A 22,551-nucleotide genomic window follows, 5' to 3' on the forward strand; every position below is an offset into this window, starting at 1 on the left:
CTTTTTATTCATTTTATTTTTAAATAAATTTATTTTTGGCTGCATTGGGTCTTTGTTGCTGTGCGTGGGCTTTCTCTAGTTACGGTGAGCAGGGGCTACTCTTCGTTGCAGTGAGTAGGCTTCTCATTGCGGTGGCTTCTCTTTGTTGCGGAACAAGGGCTCTAGGCACGCGGGCTTCAGTACTTGTGACACGCAGCCTCAGTAGTTGTGGCTTGCGGGCTCTAGAGCACTGGCTCAGTAGTTGTGGCACATGGGCTTAGTTGTGGGAACCTTCCCGGACCAGGGCTCGAACCCATGTCCCCTGCACTGGCAGGCGGATTCTTAACCACTGCACCACCAGGGAAGTCCCACACAACATTTTAAAACCACTTTGTTAAGGAAAAGGTAAGTATTGTATGGCAGCTACAGAATGATAAAGGATTACTGGGAAAGCTTTCTTTTTTATAAATGAGAGAGAGTTTAAACATTTTTCATGTGAAAGGTAAACAAATAGTAGGAAGGGAGAAATTCAGCAGCATAATTAATAAAAATGGTTCTACTGCAAAGTCTAATAGCCTCTCCCTTTTGTTTACCCTCCACATGCAATAAATCAGTCTTAAAGTATAATTTTCCAAAAAATGATATCATGACTCTCATACAAATATAAAATGAATAGGTGTCAAAATCTTATTCAACTCATTAATTAATGAAAGCACCAATAAGATGTTACAACCAGTTCAAAGGACATTTGAGAAGCTAGGTATTTATAGGAAATGTTAGAATAAGATTTGGGGGTTAGACAAAAAACTGATTAATGTCCAACAAGACAATAAACCATAATCTTTGGGATTATCAGTTCTAATAGACAGAAATTATCTGCATCTCCAACAGATGAAAATGTACACATTAACCTTTGCTCTCAACATTTCATAAATTATTTCTGAGATACATTGTTGCCCTGCTTGTGGTGTTGCCAACTTTTTGGGGAAGCAGCCGCATAGCACAGGGAGATCAGCTTGGTTCTTTGTGACCACCTAGAGGGGTGGGATAGGGAGGGTGGGAGGGAGACGCAAGAGGGAAGGGATATAGGGATATATGTATATGTATAGCTGATTCACTTTGTTATAAAGCAGAAACTAACATACCATTGTAAAGCAATTATAATCCAATAAAGACGTTAAAAAAGAGAGAGATAAGAAGGCAGAAAAAAAAGGCATTTGTAAGTAGTTTGTAATAGTATGGAAATGCTTCAGTTAAAATGCTAACTGAAAAATCATGACACAAACTTATATACGGAAAGGCTGAAATTATACTAACATAAATGTCTACATATAAAAATGCTTGAAAGTAAATAAGCTTGGAATAAAAGTGACAGATTAAATAGGTACTTATCAAATTTCCCACAAGCAGTATACATTGCTTCTATATTTAAAAATCTACTATTTTTAAATGCCTAGTTATTCCTTGGAGAAATGGCTGATTCTAGGGCTGGAGCAGGGAAAATACAATATGAGCCTGGAGCATATTGTATGGCCAGAAAGTAAACAATCGCTAAAAAACAAAAACAAGAAAGAAAGGAGGGAAGGAAGGAAGGGAGGGAGGGAGGGAGGAAGGGAAAAAGAAAAAAGAAAAGAATAGAGATGGAGGGATGTCAAATGGACAGAGGACCCCAAACTGGAACAAGTGAGTAAGAAAATAAATAAGGTAGCACTGAATTTTAATCTAGAGTAGAAAATTAATATACATGTATCCATACTGATACCAAAAAATGACTGAATAAATAACTAAGCGACAGGGGTGCCGATCCCCTGTGCAGTCGAAAATCCATGTATAACTTTTGACTCCCCCAGAACTTAACTACTACTAGCCAACCGTTGACCAGAAGCCTTACTGATAACATATACAGTCAATTAACATATTTTGTATGTTATATGTTATGCACTGTATTCTTACAATAAAGTAGAAAAAAGAAAATGTTTTAAAGAAAGTCATAAGGAAGAGAAAATACATTTACAGCACATATATGTACTTATTGAAAAAATCTGTGCATACGTAGAGCTGTGCGGTTCAAACCCGTGCTGTTCAAGGGTCAATGGTAATATACGTAGATGCTTTCTTTTCCCAGAGGTGGAGACTTGATACCTCCTCCCCCACGTGAAAGGTGGGCTGGACTTGGAGTCTTGCTCCCGGAGAATTGAGTGTAGAAAGGGAACAATAGTAACTTGAGAGTGGAGAAACCTGGCAGACACTTCCCTATCCAAGTAACCAAGGTCAACACCACCATAAATGCCATGCCGCTGTCTTGTACTCCCTGATAGGATGAGATAGGAAGTACACTTCACCTCTGTGTTATCTTCCCCAAACCTATCATCCCAGTCTAATCATGAGAAAATATCAGACAAACCCAAATTTAGGTACATTCTACATGGTCTTGACCAACAGTCTTTAAAACTGTTAAGGTCATGGAAAACAAGACTGAGAAAATGTCACGGACAGGAGGAGATTCAGGACATACCAGGATTAAATACAGTGTGGGAACCTGGATTGGAACCTGGAATAGAACCTAGAACAGTGAAAGGACATTAGTGGAAAACTCGGTGAGATGCTGGGAATTCCCTGGGTGGTCCCATGATTAGGACTCTGTGCTTTCACTGCTGGAGCCCAGGTTCAGGGAACTGATATCCCACAAGCCGTGCAACCAAAAAAACAGAAAAAAAGAAACTTGGTGAGATACGAATAAAGCAGATAGTTCAGTTGTAATATTGTACCAGTGTTAATTTCTTAGTTTTGATAAATGTGCCATTGTTTTCTATAAGATGTTAACATTAAGAGAGACTGGGTGAAGAGTATATAGGAGCTCTATCTTTGCAACTTTTTAGTAAATCTAAAATAAATCCAAAATAAAAAGCTAATTTTTATACGTACCTTAGCGGATTTCAAGAGACTGTTTCTTAAACTTTGAACGTAGAATTTGACAATGATTATTACAATTGTGAATAGGTAAATCTGTTACTAAAATTTCACAACTTTAAATTAGCTATACATTTAGAGATTTTAAGGTAACATATGAGAACTGAGTTGTTCTTAAATTTTCTGAAAGAATATGTTCCACTTTCACTGTGGAAACCTCTAGACACACTTCCAAGGCAGCAGGATTCACAGGAGGGATCAGATGGAACCCCCTCATCACTCCTGGCCTAGCCCTGCCGGAGCCCTCCTGAGTCTCTAAGGGTGGGGCCGTTTAGGCTGGTGGTGCCTCTGGCAGTGGCTGATGCTTTTGACCACAGCAAGGAATGGGGATTTGACCTGATATCTCTGGGTACAAAAGAAATAAGGAGGTAAACACTTCTCTGATAAGAACTTGACTCCCGGCCTTAAGACTCTCCCTCTCTATACTCTGGCCCTCCTGGTGAAGACCAGTGCAGGTCACTGACCACTGCCTCCCTGCCCCCCAAAGCCAACCTTAAGCCTTGCCGAGCAGGAATTTTGCCCAGAAGAGTTATGTGTCCCCTAGACGACTCTGGCCTCTCCAGTGTCTACAGCCCTCTGTCCCCAGGGAATCCCCTGAAGGAAATAAACATTCCTACCTGGGACGGATGGACTCAGATGCTTTTGTCTGTTCCTCGAACAGAAGCCTGGGCTGCAGCAGGCACGGAGCTCTGCTGATCATCCTGAGTGTTCTGCTGTATAAGAGCGTCATCCTATTTCCTCTTGTCTCTTAGGACTCTGCCCTTAAGCTCACCTGGTCCCTGCCCACCACACTCCCAAGCCCTTTGTTGAGTCATGAAAACATCTAAGCAAAATGTGATAGCCTTAGAGTCACATGTAATATCCCTGAGTGACCCCTTATAAGGCAACATCCTACCTCCAAATTTGTCCCAGCTAGGCTTCTGGTAGCACAAAGTCCTGGAGGAAGACCTTTCTCCAGGGGTTCACATTCCCAGGAGAGTGCAGGCAGAGGGGCATGGGGTGATGACTGCAGGAAGAGGAAGAGGACCTAGGAAAGGGAGTGGACCATACAGGGGCCGTGCATATGTTTGCACTCACGCAGGCACATTGCCTGACACTTAGGAGGCCATCAGTATCTATTTGTCAAATACTTATATATTACATATGTGTGTGTGTGTGTATATATATATATATATATATATATATATATATATATATATATGGCACAGAAAAAGGAGAGACATGTATCCAAATGTCCCTTAATGGCTCAGAGAGAGCCTGGAGGAAAGCAGTCACATATTGAAGAACTGGAGAGCTATGGCCATGGAGAAATATTTCAGTAGGTTTTTGTCAAATTCAACCCATTCTAGACCAAGCCACCAGCACCACCTCCTCTTGATGCACATTTGTCATGATGAATTATATGTTTCTATGAGTTGCATGTTCAGATCTCTGACATCTGTTTGGAAATTCTGCTCATTCTCTGCAGGTGTCCTGACACGGAGAGCACTGTTATGCAATTTTTAGTGCTCCAGAAATGCTTGTAATTTGACAGACTGACACTGAACAGTGGGCTTACATGAGCTTTAAAAATGTGTTTATCTGATCTCAGATAGTGCTGTCATCCTACATAAGCCATGAAATTTTTCTATTGCGAAATATTTCAAACGAATGGAAAAGAACAGCATAATATATAGCCAACACCCACGTTTCACAAATATTAACATTTTGCCCTATTTGCTTCACCTTTTTTTCAAAACTAAAACATTCCAAATTGAATAGAAAGCCGTTTTGTGCTTCTCCAAGATCCCGCTCCCCTCTCTCCACCCTCCCCAGAGGTGGCTGCTGTCCTAAAGTTGTGTGCATCTTTCAGGCCCATTTTTTTACATTTTTACTCTGTATATATGTTCATAAATAATATATCTTGTTTTGCTTTTTTTTTTTTTTTCTTTTGCTGTACGCGGGCCTCTCACTGTTGTGGTCTCTCCCATTGCGGAGCACAGGCTCCGGACGCGCAGGCTCAGCGGCCATGGCTCACGGGTCTAGCCGCTCTGCGGCATGTGGGATCTTCCCGGACCGGGGCACGAACCCGTGTCCCCTGCGTCGGCAGGCGGACTCCCAACCACTGCGCCACCAGGGAAGCCCTGATTTGCTTATTTTTAAGCTTTACCAAAAGTGGTATTGCCACACTGTACCTATCATGCTGCAATTTACCGATTTTCATCAGCTTTGTGTTTTGGGAATTGAATCACAGCACATGTCTCTAGTTCATTCACTTTCACTGCATAGAATGAGCATTCTCATGGTTTGAATAGACACTGTTTACTTACCTGTTTTCCTGTTGATAGACATTTGGGTTGTTTTGATTTTTATCTATTTCATATAATGCTGCCATCTCCTTGCCCCACACATGTGTGAGCTTTTCTGTAGAGTTTATATTGGAAGAGGGAAGCTGGGTCAAAGGGCACATCCATCTTGATCTTTAGTATATACTACTAAATTTGTTCTCCGAAGCCGTTGTACCGATGTGCACTCGTATGAGAGCTCCTGTTCCTCCACATCGTTCTTAATGCCTGTGCTCTCAGACACTTCCATGTTTGTCATTCTGATAGATGTGAAATAGCATCTTGTTTTCCTAATTACCAATGCAGTTGGTCCTCTTTACATGTTTGATGGCCATGCAGGTTTCCTCTTCTGTAAATTGCCTGTTCGTTCTCTGTCCACTAGTTATTGGATTGTATGTCTGGTTTTTATTGATTTTAAGGGTTATTTGAATATTCTGAATGCTAATCCTTTTTGATAGACTACTCTCTTTCCCCCTACTTTTTGTAATCATCTGATGTCCAGGTTATCACTCTTTATTCCTTGTTCATCCTAAAATTTTAGCACCTTGTTCATTGTCTCTCTTTCCAGCACGAGCACTGCCTTAATTATTAGGGACTTCAATATTCACAAGGATGATCTTCTTAGTTCCTGATCCCCTCCCCCAAGCCACACACTCCACAGTCATGCCACAGACCTTGCCATTAGCATTGCCTTCATTATCTTAATGACAAGCATCCCACTCCTTCAGTGTTTATCCTTCAACACACTCTCTCCAACAGCCCGACTTCAATAATTCTGCAACCCTAATGGAACCTGCTATCCATTGACCTGCCAATATTTTACATCCCCTACCCCTTCATGTCCCCACCTCATACCTTATCTGGCTTAGAATCCACATTCCATCATTATAGTCACTTCTTTGTATGTGTAGTTGTTCCTTTGCTCCTCTCTTCCTCCCTTGAACTTTTCTGGAAAAAAAAAAAAAGAACCAACATTGAATAAACATTACATAATATTTAATAATAAAAATTACATAATTTAAAAGGGATTAAATTATCAAGAAGATGTAACTATCCTAAATGTGTATGTATCTAAAAACAGAGCTTCAAAATAGATAAAGCAAAAACTGATAGAATTAGGAGAAATAGGAAAATCTGCATTTATAGTTCAAGACTTCAACACTCCTCTCTCAGTAACAGATAGAGCAAGTAAATGGAAAATCAGAGAGGATGTGGAAGACATGAACAATGCTATCAACCAGCTTGACCTAACTAACATGTATAAAACACCCTACACAGGAGTAGAATATATGTTTTTTTTCCCCAGGCGCACATGGAACACTCATCCTGATAGATCATATTCTGGACCATAAAACAAATCTCAAGAAATTTAACAGGATTGAAATCATACAAGTATGTTCTCTGGCCTCAAGAAGATTAAACTAGAAGTAAATAACAAGGATACCTGGAAAATTCTTAAATGTCTGGACATTAAAAAATGTACTGCTGAGTATTCAACATCAAAAAAGAAATCATCAGAGAAATTAGAAAATATTTTAATAGAATGAAAATGAAAGCAGAATATATCAAACTTTGGTGGATGCAAACTAGTATCATAGTTCTCTCACGTGTGTTCTCTCTCCCCTGCAAAACAGTTTGTATATAAAAAAAGAACGATCCACTTCTAGTTGGCTAAATACGTCTATAAAACCATCTTGTCATAGTGCTTTTATTGAGAGGAAGCAGGGAGACTGAATTTGACTAGTGATTCTTTTTCTCTAATTTTTTTTTTCAAGTTCTCTTGATAGCAAACAATCTGTTTGTTCTGCCACTGATAAGATTGCTCTTACATTTGCACTTAAGGTGGTGCTAACAAGGGGAAGAGGACCCTCACTGGAATGCAGACCACTGCGTGGGCACAGCAATACCCAGCAAGCCTCTATGGGATGACGAGAGGGTCAGGGGATTCCTGCCTTCTCTCGACAACTCGGCCCTGTAAGTGATCCCTTTCCTAATGAAGTCTACTCCTTAACCCATTCTAGATGACGTGGAATTCATCCACAACCTTGACACACAACAGGTGGGCACCAGCGATGGACACATCTCACTAAATACTATTTGTACCTTCTCTCCTTTCCTTCCTCTGGTTTTCCCAGAGGTTTGTCATTAGTCATCTTTAAAGAAACAGCGCTTAGTTTCGCCCATCATCCCTACAATTTCTTCTTTCTAAGGAGATGGGAGGATGCTGGTCGTGGTTTGGTTTGGTGTTGTAGTTGCTTGGTTTGTTGGTTAGTTGGTTTTCAGTCTCCCTCCCACTCCATTCCACCCGCCTCTCAGTTCCCCTCACCAGTGGCAACTAATGTGCTTATATGAGGAACTACATACATTTATCAATCACACTTATATAGTTTTAACTCCTTTTCATAAAAGAGCAACATACTGTGCACACTGTCCCACCCATTATATATTTCACTTACTAATATATTTTGGAGATCATGATGAATCACTACAAAATGAGATTCCTCATTCTTTTTAATAGTTACAAATAGTATTTGTATTTTATGGATGTTTGCTATAACGGACCCAATATTTTGCTTTTATAACTACTGCAATTAATAGCATTTTTCATACATAATTTTGCTGTATCTATAGAAGAAATTAGGAGAAATAAAACTGGCAGGTCAAAAGGTATACGCTTTTGTTATTTTATTAGATATTGCCAAATTGTCCACCATAGACGTTATACCAGTTTGCACTGCTGCTTGCAATGTGTGAGACAATCTGTTTCATCACACCCTAAACACAGGCTAACCCAGTGTTTAATCAATTTATTGGATCGTTACCAACCTGATAATTTTTAAATGGTATTTCAGTTTAAAACTGCATTTCTGGAAATTCCCTGGCAATCTAGTGGTTAGGACTCTGCGCTTTCACTGCCGAGGGCATGGGTTCAATCCCTGGTCAGGGAACTAAGATCCTGCAAGCCGTGTGGTGTGGCCAAAATAATAATAATAATAAAAATTTTTTTAAAACTGTATTTCTTTCTATACTAGTGAAATTGAACATTTTCTGTGAATGTCCATTCATTTTCCTTAACTATTTTTTCTAAGAGTTCTTGTCTCTTTCTTATTGATTTGTAGAGGTTCTTTATGCATTAGGAAAATTAGGCCTTAGTCTATAATATGAGTTGCAAATACTTTCCTCTAGTTTGTTATTTGTATTTTAACTTTTCTTGCAAATAAATAAAGCCCTCTTGGTGGACTCTTCCCTATAGAATTATGAATCATGTGCTATCCCTTTTTATTCTCATTAATTCTTTATTGTCTTAAATTTTATATGGTCTGATTTAATATTGCTACTCCGGCTTTCTCTTGGTTAGTAATCACCCAGTATATCTTTTTCCATCCTTATGTTTACAACCTCCACAATCACTCTTTCCACTCAGCCTCCTGTAATCAGCATATAACTGGATTGTATATTCCTTTTTAAATCTAACCTGCGAGTTGTTTAATAGATGAGTTTATCTACTTCTCATTTATTGTGATTAGCAATAAATTTACCATATTTTATTGTGTTTTCTGTTTATCAATTGTATGTTTACCTAGGGCTGCTCTAACAAATAACTACAAACTTCAAAAAACAGAAATTTATTTTCTCACAGTTCTGGAGGCCCAAAGTCTGAAATCAAGGTGTTGGCATGGCTGAGTTCCTTCCAGAAACTCTCGGGGAGATTCCATTCCTTGCCTCATCCAGCTTCTGGTGGCTACTGGCATCCCTAGAATTGTTGCTACATCACTCCCATCCTGCCTCTGGCTTCATATTACCATCAACTCCTCACCCTGTGTGCCTCTGGACAGTTATCACTGGGTTTAGGTCACACCCAGATAATTGCGGATGATCTCATCTAGGGATCCTTAATTTTTTTTTTTTTTTTTTTTTTTTTTTTTTTTTTGCGGTACGCGGGCCTCTCACTGTTGTGGCCTCTCCCGTTGCAGAGCACAGGCTCCGGACGCGCAGGCTCAGCGGCCATGGCTCACGGGCCCAGCCGCTCCGCGGCATGTGGGATCTTCCTGGACCAGGGCGCGAACCCGTGTCCCCTGCATCGGCAGGCGGACTCTCAACCACTGCGCCACCAGGGAAGCCCTAGGGATCCTTAATTTAATTACATGTGCAGAGACCTTTTTTTTGCAAATAAGGTTGCATTCACAAATTCCGGGAATTAGGACAGGGACATATGTTTGGGGGAGGGGCTATCATTCAAGTCCATCCTTATTCTTTCTTCTTTGCTTTTTAAAATTTTTGGCTCTTTTCTTAACTAATGTCAGGTTGATAAAGGTTTATCTTTTTACCTCTGATTGTTCAGAAGCTATGGCTATTTACATTAATTTTGGTAACTGTCCTTAAATTTTAACATATAGATAGCCATAAAATTTTCTAATAAAATCTAATTTTTAAAGTATTTCTGTCCTTTCACAAAGTAGACCCCAAAATTAGCGTACTTTCATTTCCCATTGAATAACCCCCAGCCCAATCCTCTTTGTTATTTTGTCTAGAACACTGATGTCCAAAAATTCCAAATATCCAATTAATAAACTCTGAGCATACAGCTGCAATGTATGTTTTTGTTTATTTAGAGTTTATATACATGTATCACTTAACATATTACATAAATTATAAAATATATACAAAAATATAAAAAAGAAGAAATAGGATATAAAGATTAAAATTCTAATATTTTTCCTGAACACCAAGAGATCATTTTGCTAACCCTCTGGGGTGCATGCACTCCATTTTGGATACCACCTGTTTAGAGACTTTATTTTACTTTCAAAATAACATATAAAGTATATTAACAAGTAATTTCCTGTCAATTAAAAATTACACTTACCAAAATATTTTACAAAATTCAATAATTACCGTTGCTTCTTTTTTTTAAAAGTAAATTTATTTATTTTTGTTTTTGGCTGCATTAGGTCTTCATTGCTGTGAGCGGGCTTTCTCTAGTTGCGGTGAGAAGGAGCTACTCTTCGTTGCAGTGTGTGGTCTTCTCACTACAGCGGCTTCTCTTGTTGCAGAGCATGGGCTCTAGGCACGGGGCTTCAGTAGTTGTGGCTCGTGGGCTCAGTAGTTGTGGCTCACTGGCTCCAGAGCGCAGGCTCAGCAGTTGTGGCGTCTGGTCTTAGTTGCTCCGCGGCATGTGGAATCTTCCTGGGCCAGGGCTCGAACACGTGTTCCCTGCATTGGCAGATGTATTCTTAACTTCTGCGCCACCAGGGAAGCCCTACCATTGCTTCTGTTTTCCTACACCTTCTCTCTCAGTTTGCCTTCATTTAGTAATGTCTTCTGGTTTTCCAGTAGACATATTTTGAGACTTTCAGACTTTTCTTTTTTTGTGTCTGCACCATAGAATCGTCTCTACTGTCTCTCTTTGACTTTTAATTCGCAAGTATTTATTCTTTTTTTCTAATTCTACTTTCAATGTAACAGTGTAATGAAGTGATTAAGCGCTATGGAATCAGATTGCTACTCTGTTTTTGAATCCTTGCTCTACCGATGACACCCTGTGAGAAGCTGGGCAAGTTATTTCACCTCGGTTTCCTCATTTGTGTATGATAATAATAATATTCGCACTTCATGGGATTATTGAGCTGATTAGATGAAATTTAATGGCTTACTATGTTTAAAGCATCAAGATTTGTGCCTGGCCCTTATTAAGTACTTAATAGAGTTAGCTATTTATATTTCTAATTTTGCTGAATTGAAGTCAGAAGACATAGTTGGTTCTCTGTCTCTCTCTCTCTCTCTTTCTCTGTCGAGTGGAAAATTTTATTGACATTTTTCTGTGGCTTGATTTGTAAAGAATTCTGTGGGTATATTCTTGTGTATTTGGTTTGCAGAATAAAGAGCTGCAAGCAAAGCCAAGATCAGCTCTCCCTCTAAGGACTAGAAAAACCGGACAAAATATTTTTTATGCATTTTAAGGTATTAGAAAGCTATCAAAGTTACTGGGCTCAGATCCGGGGATCAATAGGAGAATAGGTAAATACAACTTGGAATATATCCATAAAATGGAAAAATTATGCAGTATTAAAATGGAGCAACTAGATCTGTATGTATCAACATGGATAAATTAAAAAACATTAAGTGAAAAGTACAAGATGCAAAGTATTATATGCAGTCTGATATTAATTATGTAAAACATCATACAGTTACTATATATTTTCTGTGAATACAAATATTTGAATTAAAAAAGGCTTAGGTCTGGAAGGAAAAATACTAAGTTCTTGAGTTTGGATAACTTGGGTGTGAGGGAGAGGGATGAGAGAGTGGGAATGTTGCCAAAGGGGATTTAGTGTGAACAGATAGGCAAAATGTGGTCTATACATACAATGGAATATTATTCAGCCTAAAAAGGAAGGAAATTCTGACATATGTGACAATATGGAGGAACCTTGAGGACATTATGCTAAGTGAAATAAGCCAATCACAAAATGACAAATACGGTAGATTCCACTTATATGAGGCTCTTAGAGGAGTCAAATTCCTAGAGGCAGGAAGCAGAAGGATGGTTGTCAGGGGCTGGGGGAGGGGAGAAATGGAGAGTTATTGTTTAACAGATATAGATTTTCAGTTTTACAAGATGAAAAGAGCTATGAGGATGAATGATGGTAATGGCTGCACATTATGGATGTACTTAATACCAATGAACTGTACTCTCAAAAGGATTAAGATGGTAAATTTTATGTTATGTGCCTTGAGCAACAATTTTTAAAAATTTTTAAAGGACTTAGCAGTATCTATAATATTTTAAATTTTTTTAAACTAAACAATTTTTAAAAGACTGAAATGAAAATAGAATAAAACAGGTAATTATGTTACACTTAGCTAATCTATAAAGTGCTGTTAGAAGTATAAAGGAGGGCACGACAAAATGTACCCTAATGGGATTTGGATATACCATCAGGTTATGGGGGCCACAGGGAGGGGCCAGCGGAACCTGATGTCTGCTTATTAATGACAGCTACATCTGTGAGGACTTGTTATATGCCTTATTTTCTGTATATCCAAGGCTCTGGGTTCATTATCTCATTTAATTCTCACGGCAGCCTTTTGAGTTAGGTATTACTTTTGTTCCCACTTGACAGATGGAAAATCTAAAGATCAGTGAATATAAATAATTTGTCAAAGTGACAAAGCAAGTAAGCAGTGGAGCTATAATTTATATCCAGGTGTGTCCAACCCCAGCCTCCTAACCTCTCTGTTACAATTTTGGTTTTCTTGTAAACTGAAGTAAATGTCCATACACTTATCATGGCATTAAGATATAATCCAGGGGACTTCACTGGTGGTTCCGTGGCTAAGGCTCCATGTTCCCAATGCAGGGGGCCCCGGTTTGATCCCTGGTCAGGGAACTAGATCCCACATGCCGCAACCAAAAGTTTGCATGCCTCAACTAAAGATCCTGCATGTGGCAACAAAGATCACGCATGCCACAGCTAAGACCCGGTGCAGCCAAATAAATAAATATTTTTATATATAAAAAAGGGATATAATCCAAAGCAATAGCTATGGAAGAATATGTGAGATATTTGTTCATTAACATGACTGTGTCCTTAGACCCAGAAAGATAAAACTTGTAGATGCCTGCCCTCTGAGACTCAAACCAGTAAAAAGAAATCTTTAATGGATGAGAGTAGCTAGCTAAAGAATTCACTTTAGGGAACAGATCAAAGTCAGAAGAGACAAGTGCATGCACACTTCAATCAGGATGTCTAGAGTGAAGTCATGTGAAGGCATAATTGATGGGAGCGATTTGGATTTTTAAATGTTTATATTCTTTGATGCAGTGATTCTACTTTTTGGAATCTATACTAGAGGCATAATACTAAATACTTAAAAGAGCTTAGTCCATAAATACATTCACCATAAAATGATTGATAATAGTGAAAATGAAAGTCAATCTAAATATCTAACACTAGTACAATGGTCAGGAAAATGAAATCCCCATATGATAGAAAGTATGAACCTCCCATACACATACACACATATATGAAGAGTTTGTTATTGTTAAACAACTTGTGTTGTGTATATTGTTATACATGTGTAAAAGACAACATGCAAATTACATGAGGAATTCCGATCAGAGCCAGGGTGACCCTCCTGCTAACAAATACAGAGAGATACTGCATAACAGATAATAATATTAGAAATATGTAGTTGAGGAAGGAAATTAATAAAAAGCAATTTTATGATAAAATAATAGGAATTAATAAATAATAAGAAATTTTCAAGTCCCAGAAACAAATAGGGAAACCAAAGCCATCAGGTAAAGAAGGTGAAACTAGGGCCATCAGTGGAGTGTTGGACCTGGAGATAGACCCTTAGGGTCCAGGGTTGGGGCTTTAATATCCACATGGGGATGGAAATGAGGCTTCAGGTCCATGAAAATCAGGGACCTTATTTTGACCTAATTCCCTCTAAAACAGAGGCTAAAGCAAGGAGGAAAGAGTTCAAGCATTATTTGGTGTATTAGTCAAGGTTCTCCAGAGAAACAGAACTGATAAGATGCGGATTTACATAAAAAGTGATTTATTTTAAGGAATTGGCGATGGCAATGATGGGCTGACAAGTCCAAAATCTGCAGGGTGGGCCAGCAGGCTGGAAGCCCAGGGTGGGGTTGATGCTGCATTTCGCTCCAAAGGCTGTCTGCTGCAGAAACCTCTCCTGCTCAAGAGAGGTCAGCCCTTTGTTCTCTACAGACCTTCAGTTGATTGGATGAGGCCCACCCACATTATGGGGCAGAGTCTGCTTTCCTCAAAGTCCACTGATTTACATGTTTATTTCATTCCCAAAATATCCTCCCAAATATATAAATTTATCTCCTCACAGAATAATGTTTAATCACATGACTGGGCACCATGGTCCAGGCAGGTTGAAGCATAAAATTAACCATTACATTGGGGAAGTGCAAACAGAGAGCAGCAAGGCTGAGAAAAGGAGAAGCAAAGCAAGGAAATGTGAGGAGGTGTGAAACGGTGCGCTGTCCTTCTGGCTGACACTTTATGCTAAGCATCAAAGATCACAGAAGGTTACTCAGCAAGCCTGTCTGGCTGGCATATGGTTCTTCTCCCAACAGGCTGCAAAGAGACATGATAGCCATGGGAGGGAGGAGGAAGGGGAATTTATCTGCCAATCTCCCTCTCATCTCTTGCTTTCCATTAGTGAAATTTCAGTCCACAGGAAGTTAACTCCCCAATGCCCCCTGGGGTTGTCAGGTGGCTCTTTCTGCAGTGAGAGTCAGTGTGACGTTCCATCCAAGTCTGGATGTGGTGGGAGGAGCCAGAAACTCTGGGTTCGTGGATGTTCAGCCTGGCTGTCTGGTGGCAATCAAGGTGAAGGACTTACTGTTCCCAGAGAAAGTGATGGTCAGCCCCTGGTAGTGTCAGCAGAGGCCAGGAGGCTGTCGGTACCGAGGAAATCTGAGGGTGAACATAGATTTGAATAAAATATAATCCAGCCCTTGAACCACTCAGAGTCACTCATTCCCCTTGTATTGACTCCCATAGTACATTGTAGGGACTCCATTTCTTGTGAGTACAAGATGCTCTCACTCCTTCCCCAAGCAGGAGGCATGGGGTCCAATCAGTAGTCACAGAGTCCCTTAAGGTGGTGGCCAGTTGCAATCCCCTGGAAGAATTCAGATACAAGAGTCAGAAACAAGAGTTTTTGCTGTTGCACCTGTTCCCAGGCCATAACTGATAATTATCATCTCTCTCCTCCACCACCCATTCTAAATATCCCTTATCTCCTGACCTCATTTAGGCTGGTCCAGATTGATTGCCAGGTAGTGTAACCCAGACCTTCAGGCTCCTTTTCTTCCTGCCCTTGGGTTGTAGTTGCTGTGATTCCCATGATTATTCCCATGGTTATGTAGTTGCTGTAATTCCTGTGTTATTATAGGAGATAGGAGTACTAAGAGACACCCAAATCAACATCCTGAGTTCTGGAAATTCTCTTTGCTGCTCCCTTGCATGGAAGTAACCCTAGTTCCTCATGCCAATCAGGATTGATCACCCAACCAGCACAATAAGTCCTTCCTTTGCTTCCTAGTCCACTGTGGCCAGGTAGAAAAGTGGCCAGATGATATCTACCACTCCTGATTTGGGGGGCCCATTCTCAAAAAGGTCACATTCCTGTTAGGTGACCCTTTCTTTCCATACAGCTACCTCCTCTGGGTTCCAGTAGCTGCTCCCTGCCCTTGCCCCTTTATAACAGGCAGAATAATAGCACCCAAGGATGTCCATCTCCTAATTCCCAGAACCTGTGAGAATATTAGTTTATATGGCAAGGGGAGGATTAAGGTTGCAGATGGAACTAAGGTTGCTGATCATTTGCCTTTAAAATAAGGAGGTTATCCTGGATTATCCAGGTTGGCCCAGTGTCCTCAGAAGGATACTTAAAAAGTGGAGGAGAGGGCTTCCCTGGTGGCGCAGCGGTTGAGACTCCGCCTGCCGATGCAGGGGACGCGGGTTCGTGCCCCGGTCCAGGAAGATCCCACATGCCGCGGAGTGGCTGGGCCCGTGAGCCATGGCCGCTGAGCCTGCGCGTCCGGAGCCTGTGCTCTGCAACGGAAAACATGAAAAAAAAAAAAGTGGAGGAGAGAAGCAGAGAGTCAGAAGTGGGGAAATGACATCATTGGAAAGCCAGCCATTGCTGGCTTTGAAGATGGAAGGGGGCCGGGAGCCAAAGAACGTGCAAAAATCAAGGACACCATTCTTCCTTAGAACTTCCCAGCCCTGTTCACACCTTGATTTTAGCCCAGTGAGACCCACTTCACAATTCTGACCCCTTAAAAATGTGAGACAATACATTCGTGTTGTTTTAAGGCACTAGACTTGTGTTAACATTTTATAACACCAACAAATATATCCCTTAGCATCACTGCAGGCCCAAGGGCACTGCACCATCCTAGTTGGTTTCCTAAACTCCTTAAACCTTTGAGGGGTGTTTAATAAAAAAAAACTGTTTACAATTACCCCGTTTGAGTTATTACCCATTTCCTGCTGAGACTCTAAACTGATACTGAGCCCAAAGCATCATTGCCAGGATTCGAGTGTCCTCAGCCACAGGAAGGGAGAAGAAACTTGTCCAAAGAATTAAAGGGGCAGCTAATTAAAGTTCTCGCCGAGGTGTCCTAAAGGCACCCGTGAAAAGCCTAGCCCTCAGGTAGCCAGTGAACCTAATTTCACTCACCCCTCTCCTCCAAGTCTCCCACCTCTCTTCTTGCAATCTCGAGGAAAGAACCCTGGACTAAGAATCGGGAGTTCTGCTCTATAATCTGGCCTTTGCCATTGAGTGTCTTTGGGAAGAGCAGCTGATTTCTCTGCGCCATGACTATTTCATCTGTTAAAAGGTGAGCTTGGAGTCATAGTCCCTCAGCAAGCCATTCCATCTCTGACATTATTAATCTGTATAATTTCATATTACCCTGAACCTTCCATCCTCTCCCCTGTGGCCCACGGGACTTCAGGTTTCATTGCCGAGGTCCTCCCGGCAGCATTAGCTGGGCTGTGCTGCAATAACCAGCCTTCCATGGTTTGGAGAACAGGGTGTTGATTTCTCTCACATGTGTCCCTCCAGGGCAGTTCCAGGTCAGAAAGGCTGGGTTGAGAATGGGGGTGGGAGTTCTGTTCCATAAAGTCACTCGGGTACCCAGACTAATGGCAACTCTGCCATCTTCAACACGGAGGTTTCACCATTGTTGTGGTTGTTTCCATCTCAGTCAACCAGACAAGGGAAAAGGAGCAAGGAGGAGAATTTGTTGGAGTGTTTTACGGGCCAGGACTCAAGTAGCAGACGTCACTTCTGCTCCCATTCCTTCATTTAGAACTCAGTCACATGGCCACACCCAACTGCATGGCACATATATTGCTGGGAGCCTAAGAAAGAAAGAATCAGTGGATTTGGTGAACAACTGGGTGTCTCTGCCACAAAAGCTCACATGGAACTCTTTCATCTGTCAACTCAGGCCCCTCTGAAGAGCCCAGGAACCCTTACCCAGCTGGCTCCTACCTCCCTCTCTGATCTAATCTAATCTAATCTAATCTCCAGCCACCCACCCACACTCACTCCGTCCCTGTCTCATGGGCCTTCCTCGGATTCCTGAATCCCACCTAGTGCTTGCATTATCCCTTCATTCCACCTGGAATACTACTGTCACCAGGAGGGCTCTTCCTAGCCATTTACATCTTGGCTCCCACATCCCCTCCACAGAGACCCTTCCGTGACCATCATATGCAATGTTATCCCCATCTCCATAGACTTCTATGACATTGTCCTGTTGAGAAACATGGCTGAGACTCTCCAGAATTGAAGGACTACACAAAATATCAAGCGACATAATTAAAGATGAATGCTCACCTCTGCTGGAAACATCAGAGTGCAATCACAGGGCATCAGAGAGAAAGAACTTCAGAAGTATCACCTCAGCAAAAAGAAAATGAACCAGAAAGGAAGAATAGAATGCAAGAGGCGGTAGCGGGCCAAAAGCGCAATAAAACACATTGGCACATCTAATCTTTGACTGATGGTAAATCGTAACTATTGAGAGGTTAAAAGCATACAAGAATTTAAATACTAGACAACTATAAGGTAGAATTTAAGAGGAAAGATTGCAGAGGGAAATTAAGTCATGTTACATCTTTAGTGGAGGAGAAGGATCATCATTTTTATTAACTTTTGACTTTTATAGAAAAATATAGTTAGGTATGCACAGTTTTTAAAGTTTTACCTAGCTGCAAAAATGGATGTATAAATAGAAGTCACTACTTCTGATCAGTGAAAGAGACAAGAAAACTTCATTAATCCAACAAAAGGCAAGAATGGAGAGAAGAAAAAGAGAAACAGGAGAGAAAAGGCTGGTAAAGAAAAAACGTCTAAATACATCAGGTATGGCAAAAAAAATGCAATCAAACTAAACTCACCTATTTAAAAATGGGGTGTCTGAGATCAGCTTTTTTTTTTTTTTTTTTAAATCCAGCTCAATGCTGTTTAAAGAGACAAGCCTTAAATGAAGTGCCTCAGAAAGGTCGAAAACAGGAAGCTCATCTATCCTTTTGGCTTCAACCATGACCTCCAGGGGAATGACCCGCGTGGAAACCACACCATCACCAGAACCTGCAGCAACAGGTTAACAGGGATAAGCCCACTGTTAGTGGAGGGTAGGGCAGGAAAGGCCAATGACCCAAAAAGTGGGTGAGTCGGTTCAGATTGTGCTTTCTTTTCTGACCAGAGAGTGTAGCAACATGAAAAGCTTTGCTGAGGATGGACAATTGATAATGGTCTGTAAAGAAAATGACAAGCACTAGTAAAAATCCGTCTCCAGCAGCACGGGAGACAATTTATCACAGCAGTTAGGATGTGAGCTTTGTCTCGTCTGGGTGTAGCCCTCCTCCCGAGTTTTAGGAATAACTTAGCAAGTTGTTTATCCTCTCCAAGCCTGTTTCTTCACCCATGGAATAAAGACAGTGATGCCACCTCTCTGAGTTTGGGGGAAGGCTGAATTAGGTGACAGTGCCTGTACATGGTAAGCCTTCGGCAAACAGCCTCTATTACCGCTATTACCGATTACCAAGACAAAGACTGGATATAGGGCTTCCCTGGTGGCGCAGTGGTTGAGAGCCCGCCTGCCGATGCAGGGGACACGGGTTCGTGCCCTGGTCCGGGAGGATCCCACATGCCGCGGAGCAGCTTAGGCCCGTGAGCAATGGCCGCTGAGCCTGCGCGTCCAGAGGCCGCAGCAGTGAGAGGCACGCATACCGCAAAAAAAAAAAAAAAAAGACCGGATATAACATAGTAGTGCCACTCCCAGGGTTAAATACCTCAGGGGTCACCTCAGCCAGGACTTAGTTCTCAGCCCTGATGGTCCAGAATCTCATTTTTTTTCACCTCCAGCAAACCTAATTTACACAAGTGAAAATTACGAGAAACTATGTGCAAACCCAAACATTGTTTTAAGTAAGTATAAGTGCCAAGTAGACAGTGTCTCCCCAGATTCAAGAAGAAATTTCCCTTTCTCTCTCCCTTTCCTTCTCCTAGGGAATCAGGTCCATGGTGTGGCAGGACCACTAAATTCACAGATTGCTTAAAGGTCCTCTGTGGGGGGAAAGGTGTATCCTCTGTACCTTTGCTTTTGGTGTCGTTTCTTCCCCTCCATGGAAGCCGCCCTGGGTCAAGATTCACTCCCCCTGTGACAGGGAGTTGGATGCTGTAAGCACCGACCTGAGCACAACTCCACTGCTACCTTGTCCCCGTTTATCACCCTGAACCCTGTAGATAGAGCTTCTTATTTGTGTGCTCGGGGTTGGTGGGGAACGGTTAGAAGTATCTGCCTGAGCCTGATCCCTGCTAGGATTCAGTCATGTCTGGACATGCCAGGCCACCCAGGACCTTCTGTTTATAAGAGACTCGATGGTAAGGGCACGAAAGAGCACTGGACACTATGGGGGGAAATTAGGAACACAGAGCAGGGTCTGTCTGGAAGATTTATCCTCTGGCCCAGACTCACTGCAGAGAATGCCTGTGCTATTATCACTGTGACCTCTGGGAGACACAGACTCCACTCAGTACTGATACCCAGTGACCAAGTGACACACTCAAAACCTTGGAGGGATTCTCCTCCACAGAATACAACTCTGCACGCCGTGAGTCCACAAGACACAACTTACACTGACAGCTAAGACACATGCAGGATGACATCAATAGGTGTGGTGGGCAACCTCCAAGATGGTCCCAATGACCTTGCCTCTTGGTATCACACCCTTGTCCCCTTCCACATGTGCCATGGTTGAACTCTGTGACCAATAGCATATTGATAGGGACAGAGTAAAGGGACAAAAAGTAGGTGATTAAATAGTTAATCCCACTAAGGGATTGTAAGTAAAGAAAAAAAGCTGGGAGAACCCTGTAAGTTAACGATCACTCAAGAAAGCAGGTTTGCTTAACCACAAAACCAAGCAGTCTTGCGTATCAGCAAAACCATGCAACAGAAACATGAATACATGCCCCAAAACAATAAAAGAATTGCGACTGAAAACCACATCCTGCCCAGTGAAGTCAGTAAGTTAGTGATTCCTAGGACATGCTCCTCTGCGCACAGTAAAACAAAAATATAACGAAATGGTGACATTATACTGAAACCTGAGATGATTTACCATATTTTAATATATGTTACCACATTTTTGCTCATTTCCATTGCACTATGACAGTCCCAGTTTGACCATGTAGGAGCAAGAAAACTCCCCCACCCAATGTGGAGGAGGAGCTGATGATAGAAGTGTGACGTCTACTCAAGAATGAGGAAGAAGGGGACTTCCCTGGTGGCACAGTGAGTAAGAATCTGCCTGCCAATGGAGGGGACACAGGTTCAATACCTGGTCTGGGAAGATCCCACATGCCACAGAGAAACAAAGCCCGTGTGCCACAACTACTGAGCCCACGCTCTAGAGCCCATGCTCCACAACAAGAGAAGCCACCGCAATGAGAAGCCCGCACACCACGGTGAAGAGTGGCTCCCACTCTCCACAGCTAGAGAAACCCATGCGCAGCAACGAAGACCCAACGCAGGCAAAAATAAAAATAAATAAATAAAGCAATTGTACTCCAATAAAGATATTTTTTAAAAAGTTTTTTTAAAGAATGAGGAAGAAGGTGGTCTTTTCCCCCTCCCCACTTTTCCTTTGATTATAAAAATGTAACCCACTAAGTACTCAGAGCGGCGCAATGCTCACCTGTCTGCTTGTAAGCCTCACAAGCGTCCTATTCTAATAAAGCATTTCTTATCTATCACTTTGCCTCTCTCTGAATTCTTTCTGTGCTGAGACATAAAGAACTGGAGCTCCTTGGAGCCCCCAGAGACACATTTCTGCAGTTTCAATATGGCAGGAGCCATGGCATGCCACTTCCAAGGCTTGGCCATAAAAGACCAAGATCATGGCTTCTCCCTCGCTCCCTCAGATCACTCACTCAAGGGAAAGGCAGTTGTCTGTCTTGAGTAGCCCTATGGAGGAGGCTGCTTGGCGGGAAACTGAGGCTCAGCCACGTAAGTGAGCCCTCTGGAGGTGGACCCACCAGTCCCAGTTCAGCCTTCAGATGGCTGCAGACCTGGCCAACGTCTCTACTGCAACCTCATGGGTGATCCTGAGCCACCAACTAAGCCAGCCTTAGATTCCTGACCCTCAGAAACTGTATGAGATAATAAATGTTGGCTGGTTTAAGCCACTGTAACAATAGATAATAAAATAACATTCTTCTAACACAGTTATAAACAAATGGAATTTAATGTAGTAAATCCTATTATGTAAATATGGACAAAACTTTAAATGTATGTAATGGAAAGTAAATGTTTAATAATGCTAAGATATATTCCACATCATGGTGGGGGGAAAGTGTATTGTCTAACAGATATATTGGGAGGATTTAAGAGATTTCTTTGGAGAAGGCTGATACTTTCTCATTCCCCAATCTCCAGGGAAAGGATAGAAAACTACCTTCCAATGTAAACCTATTGAGAGATGGCTTCCAGGGCCCACTGGAGAGCCTGGTGTGTGTTATCTGCAGTTGGAGGGGATCCGAGACTCCTGCCTAACTCAGGCCTTAGAAAGCTGAAGCTGCCTGTGGCCACAGGACAGGGGACCTGCATTGCCAGGGTTTGTTAGAGGGTTGAGGGTTTTCCATACAATAAATGTTTGCCACTCAGCAGAGGGGAAGCCAGGCTGGAGCCATTTTAAGATCTTCCCAAGAATACCACGTGGAGAGTGAAGAGGTTGCAATTGTTGGTGTATTGGTGACCACCGGATCCAGATGGGGTGGGATGCGGGCAGCAGCCAGAGGAACAGAAGCCAGAGGAGGTGGGAGAGTAGGAGGAGGGGAAGATGGGAAGGCGGAGGAGAAGTCTTACCTAAGAATGCAGTGTGAAGTGTCGATTATCATCTTGGTTGGACATTTAAGTTTTTTTATTATGAGGGTGTTTCAGTATGTAAGAAGATACATCACCTAGATTTAATGATTGTTAGTGTTTGTATAGTTGCTTCATCTTTTTTTCTAAGGTGTTTTGGGGTAGCTTGCAGACATCAGGGATTCCATATTTCTAGATACTTGAGACTGCTTCTGCAGAGAACAGGGGCGCTTTCTTGCAGCCGCAGCAATACTGTCACACCTAGTGGGGTTAATGGTGATTCTCTGGAGTCTCCTGGTGCCTGACACATATATAGTTTCCTTAACTGTCTCCGAAGTGTCTTAC

General features: G+C 41.7%; 1 pseudogene; it reads right to left on the reverse strand.

Moving 5' to 3' along the window:
- The window catches only part of LOC132418107 (dehydrogenase/reductase SDR family member 2, mitochondrial-like), a 160,367-nt pseudogene that overhangs the window by 118,067 nt on the left and 19,749 nt on the right, over positions 1–22,551 (reverse strand).

This window comes from Delphinus delphis, chromosome 2 (assembly GCF_949987515.2).
Source record: "Delphinus delphis chromosome 2, mDelDel1.2, whole genome shotgun sequence".
Classification (NCBI taxonomy): Eukaryota; Metazoa; Chordata; class Mammalia; order Artiodactyla; family Delphinidae; genus Delphinus; species Delphinus delphis.